Source organism: Dermacentor andersoni, unplaced genomic scaffold (assembly GCF_023375885.2).
Source record: "Dermacentor andersoni unplaced genomic scaffold, qqDerAnde1_hic_scaffold ctg00000041.1, whole genome shotgun sequence".
Classification (NCBI taxonomy): domain Eukaryota; kingdom Metazoa; phylum Arthropoda; class Arachnida; order Ixodida; family Ixodidae; genus Dermacentor; species Dermacentor andersoni.
This window is the reverse complement of record NW_027314754.1, coordinates 4,551,437-4,557,236: the sequence shown is the minus strand read 5'-3', so window position 1 is coordinate 4,557,236 and position 5,800 is coordinate 4,551,437. Positions and strand designations below refer to the sequence as shown.

Genomic DNA, 5,800 nt, shown 5'->3' with positions numbered 1-5,800 from the left:
CTTCTGCCTTCTTCATGAGGCGAGAAAAAAGAAGCATGGTTATTATTATTATATGGTAGGAACCTGGAAGGGCCTTTTGCCGTGTTTACTCAGTGCGAATTTGGTTGGGTGCATTCATGGAGCAAGCTCAATCGCAGACTGATGTACGAACATTTTCCTCATATTACAGCCATCCAGCGCAATGCGTCGTTGCCTAGAAAGCGTCCAAAGAAATTAATGAGTGTTGCCCCAACGGAAGATATATTAAATGAGCATTTTAGCAAAGAATCTCTGCAGCCGAGGTGCGAATTCGGAGCAAACAAAATGCAATCATTAAAACGCTTGGCACGTTTCTCCCATTATTTTTTGTGCACTCAGCAACGGTACGAGTCAACGTCTGCAACACGCCACATTTCCCTATATTGTACAGCAGCAACACGGTTGATGCAACGCGCCAATGCATGTCAGCGCAGCAAACCCAGCACGGAAAAGCCGCATACAGCCACTCCATTACCACGGAGCCGTGTAGACAGATGAAAAGTACAGTTGGCTGAAGTTCTACCACAATGCTAGCTATAAAGAATAATTCTGTTCAATGCAGCAGCATTGTTTCCAAGAGCGCACTATGTCCATAAGTTTGTGTTTTCGTTTTACTCTCAACGAACATGTTTTCGTTTGAATATGTGCAGCCGGATCAGAATGTCCGAATCGTGCTTCAGTTACTGTACTTCAGTACAGAAGCAGCGGCCATGTTCTTATGTCATCTCTCCGCGTTTCCGTATATATTTTTAGCATTGCATGACGGGAAGTAGTTTAAAACATGGCGTTGTGAGTTGTGTATGTGTGTTTTGTTGCTATAGTCTCGGCGCCAATTTTGTCAGTGGCAATGGCAGTGACGAACGGAGACTTGTTTGGGATAATGCGCGGCCGCTGCAAAGAGCCATTTTGTGACTGTGAGCGCTTCAGTGTCCTCATTTCGGCGAACCTTCGCTGTGACTACTGCGACGACAGCCCCGGATCGCATGGGAAAATAGACGAACTTGGTAAGTGTACTTGCATTGTACTGGTTTGTCTGTATTCAGCATATAGCTAGGCTGCAGCTTTTCTTTCATTATAGGTCGGGGAAGTGCAGAAAAAAAAGAGAGAGAGAAAGCAAAGGGGTAAGCAGCGATATGCGCGGAAATGCATCCGTGTTTCTTCCACGCTCAAAAACGACACACGTCCACGTTACCGGCACGGCAGGCCGCCGCGCGCCGTTCGCGGGCCGCCGTTTGACGGCGGCTTTCCTCGCGAACGGCGAGATTTACTTGCCGTAGATAGGATGTGATAATATGATGTTGCCGGGACCCATTTGTGTCGCATCCGTACAGCGAAGTAGCGACCGAGGAGTGGTCGTTCTGGCAACGTCGGCAGCCTTACCGCCCCTCATCGATATCGGCGGCGCCGATATCGTCGCTAGGCCTTTTCCGGTTCACGTTGAAGCGAAGGCTTATGGCGCTTCGGAATGAATCATCAACGCCCACAAGCCGCAATATTTCATACCGTTGCTGTCGCTCTTCGCAATGATTATACACAATGCAGAAAATACGCTAATGTTAGCGGCGCCGTTGGCAGTGATGCGAGCACAGCCGCGCCCGTCGTCTGCCGTCGGGAGCCATGCAGTGCAGCGGAGCTGGACAGGCATCCGTGCTCTCGTTCGTGTTTAACGTTTGACAGTGGATATTGTTTTGCGTAACATGTACAATGTACGCATCACTTTATGTAGTGGAAATTATTTTGCGGGGATTTGCGTGGAACAGAAGCTGCAGCCGATGTTTGCGTTGCCGGTGGCGGAGGCGCGCAGCTTCGCGGTCCTCGATTGGCCCGTCGGACGTGAGGCGGCAAGGTGGCTTTGGCGGCGGGCGGTGCGCCGGCCGAATTTCCGTCTACATTAGACACCTCTCGCGCGGTAGACGTTCTACGTCACTGGAGGCCGGTTTGCCGTTCAGGATATTTACCGCTAGTGTGGTGTCGTTGGGATGCATCTTTGCTGAAAAGAATGCAGATGTAGACCAAAGTGACCGCAATATTCCAGAATAAGCTGAGGTATGGTGGTACAGTGCAGGTGACCTGAGAAATGAAAGGAATTTGAGTTAGTGCCTCTCTCTGAAGTTGCTTGTCATCCTGACAACTGCAACAACTTTGAAACCAAATGACAGAAAATCTCAATTTACGCACTGTACTTTAGTTCATGCATATATAATGGATTTGATTCTATATTCAGGGCTCATCTTTCTATTATATTTGAATTCGATATGAAAGTACTGCTGCTTGAACAGCCCTGCTTTTTTACGACGATTCTCATCAGCTTTCATATACAATCATGTGTCCTAATGTGTATAAAATGAAATTGATCTAATTGGCTCTAATAGTAATAGTTGTTGCTTAGGTTTTCTTGCAAGTTGGTCTGGACAGATCGTTTATATGTAGTGACGTCAGTATAGTGAACATGAGTGCGTATAAAGAAAAAAAAAGTGCGACGTACATTTTGACTGGTGGACTAGCCTTTGTCAAAGCGAAACGTTCGGAAAATGTACTGTGCAATTGCAATAACAGTGTGTGGCGTACCATCTTTTTTCTTTTTTATACTACCAGTACCAGCCCGATATACATACATACATATATATATATATATATATATTTATATATATATATATATATATATATATATGGTTAATATGCCATTGATGGTGCCGATATGTGGTTTACATCTATGCCGTGGGAGAAGATCTTGTGCATTGTCTTGCTTGTTGTGCGACCTCTTCTTGCCTTTCATTTACGAGCATTAAAATAATGGGCTACAGATGTCAGACGATAAATAAGTTCTGCTTATATCCTGGGCTGAATAAAATTTTTTAAACTGATAGGAGGGCAATTTATTCATTCTTTTTGTGGAGATATTTCTTCCACGAAAACTTTGGTAAGAGATGCGAACAATAAAGAAAACAACGCAGGGGAACTGGCTCAACCTACACTAGGCTAGAGATGCGAGTTTTGAGCGTTAGTTGTTTTCAGTGAGTTAGGAAATCCAAACTACTAAGGCACAGTCAATCCATGTTGACTGTGAGTAACACACCTGCCCGGTTTACTAGTGCCAGCTTTCCTAGCTGACTTCTCTCCTTTTGCCCTTGTTCGTACATCTCTTTGTTTTATTATGTGGGAAAATGCGACATGCATGCCGTGCTCTAAGCTACATAAATAAATTTCGGGCAGTGGTTTATGTCATCTTTAATTTCTTTTTATAGATGGCATTGCCAGCTGATGAGCTCCAAGTAACAGCACCTCACATTTACAGCGCTCCTGACAAGATATGTATTTTTGCTGGCAGCCAAGCCGAAGTCATCACTGTCTCCACGTCTGAAATACAACGGGCACTTATTTTTTGCCTTTTGGCATATTATGTTAAGAACCTAGAATATCCATTTGCATTTTACCAAATGCTTGCTCTCGTGCAAAAAGATTGTGCTGCCAGGAGACAAGCTAGTGACAGGACTGCTTTCTGCCCGTCTGAAACGTCTCTTTGCGCTCCTAAGCAGTAAAAATGTAATCTAGGGAGTAGTGCTGTTCGCGCTGCTTTCCGTGTTTTTCACCAACTCTGAAGTGAAAGAAAAAAAAACAACATAGTTTGTGATTTACTTCAATGCGGTTGGTTAGCTCCAAAGGTGGGAGAGGCTTACACCATAAGCAGCTGTTTTTTTCACGTCATACATTGTTTACTTCTAGTCACAAGCAGTGCATTTACTTGCTCTAGTCATTTGTTCCTCTCCCTTGTGGTGAAGGCTGGTTAATTTTATTTCATTTGTGTATTCATAGGCCTCAGAATTTCTTATAAACATAGCTTAAGCATTTAACTCACCCACGTAGATGGTTGTTTTGCAAAATGTAATGCACTCTATTTGCCCTTTGCTCAATGAGCAGATCGGTATATATCTCTGTGCCTGTGCAGAAATCTAGTATTGCAGTCATTAAATAGCATCAATTCTGATGTTTGTCATTTCACACAGTTGTGCTTCAATGACTGTATATGGGAGGTCTCATGGATGGTATTTTTGTATCAGACCTTGTTGAACAATAAACTTGTAATAAAGAATTTCGTACCTGAGAGAGTACTCCAACTTATTTTTCGAGAACATTCACAGAATATTAAACGGAACAGCTTATTACAAAGGCTAGGTGCATAGTTAGGAAGTGAAATAATGACATTGCCTTCAGCTACATTAAAACAAGTCATTGTCACAATATTATTGCCAGCAGCGCTTTGCAGTATGCTTTTGCTCACCTTAACTAAATTATTATGGCCAATCTACAATACTCATGCATATGTCGCTTCCCCAAGTGTTTTTCTTCATTGAGTGTACTTCAAGTAATTTTGTGCCTTTGGAAGATGGATTTTTAATAAATAGTGGCTTTTCTGCACAAGTATGTAAAACTCTAGGAACTGAAGGTATTTTTGGCTTCCACATATTTTAGAGGGACATTAACTCAGAGGCAGTATATGTTAGAAACTTACAGCTAAGTTATATTGGCAGTCAAGCAGGAACTGACCCCCAAAGGCTATGTTAAATTTAGGGGTTACTTCGGCTATTTATTCAGATGTCTTTATTGTGATTGCGCTGTATTGTTATAGCTAATCTATAAAATCTACCATGGCGTCATGATTGAAAATGTTGTGCATCTCGAATGGGGCCAACATTGTGATGCCTGTCAGTTGCCTCTGATTTCTTCTCGCCACAGATTGTCATGTAGAAGTTTGAATTATGGGACTGAAAGAAAAATGTTTGGGTCGATACCAACCCGAGCAAATTACATGCTCTCTTTAAAGCTTTAATGAAATGCATTGACAGTGAAAGTCTCTTCTTTTATAGTCCCACAGTTTAAACACCAGCATAACTATAACCTGAGGTGAGAACATAGCCAGCTGGCAGGCATGACAATATCGCCCCAATTCGATATGGCAATATCTTTTAGTGGAACAGTGCAAATTTTCTAGTTTGGCTATAAAAATAGAATGCAATCAAGAAGAAAATATCCGTGTAAGTTACTGAAGTAACCCCTAAATTTAACACATCCTTAGAGGTTACATTTTCCTTTAAGAAAATAAAGGACTACAGCGTAACCTCTAAAGCTGCATATTTTTCAAGGGTAACAATGTACCTTATATTTTGTATTAGTTACAATGTAACTTATAATATATTAGTTACAATGTACCTTATAAATGCGAATTTGTGCACCTATACTAAGGGTTACCCAGCTAAGGGTGTACAGCGTAACCTCTAAAGGTGCATATTTTTCAAGGGTAACAATGTAACTTTTATTTTATATTGGTTACAATGTACCTTATATTTTGTATTAGTTACAATGTAACTTATAATATATTAGTTACAATGTACCTTATAAATGCGAATTTGTGCACCTATACTAAGGGTTACCCAGCTAAGGGTGCAGATTTGCTCATCGCGCCTACGTCAGACGGACTAAACAGGTTGCTAAAAGTCAGCCGGTCGGCTTTGATAGCCGAGCAAAAGAAGGATGACAGCCTAGAAAACATACGCTGCATTGTCAAGGAAGGTATCGCCAAGAAAAATGCTCGCTTTGTGGAGAAAGAGGTGGGGTCCTGTACCGGAAGTATCTAGACCGCAGGGGAGTGGAGTTCGATCAGCTGATCGTGCCTCAATGCTATCGTCAGGATCTGTTGCGCTTGTCGCATGGGGGTTCGTGGTCCGGACACCTAGGAGTTAAGAAAACTAAGGACCGTCTCTTGCAAGAGTACTATTGGCCAGGG

The 5,800-nt window shown here is 42.5% G+C and overlaps 1 long non-coding RNA gene across 1 annotated transcript; it reads left to right on the top strand.

Moving 5' to 3' along the window:
- Positions 1-896: 896 nt before the first annotated feature.
- Positions 897-4,120, top strand: LOC129381441 (uncharacterized). The gene is made up of 2 exons (XR_008609622.1): positions 897-1,022; positions 3,264-4,120. It is a non-coding gene; the product is annotated as an uncharacterized lncRNA (long non-coding RNA).
- Positions 4,121-5,800: the final 1,680 nt, after the last annotated feature.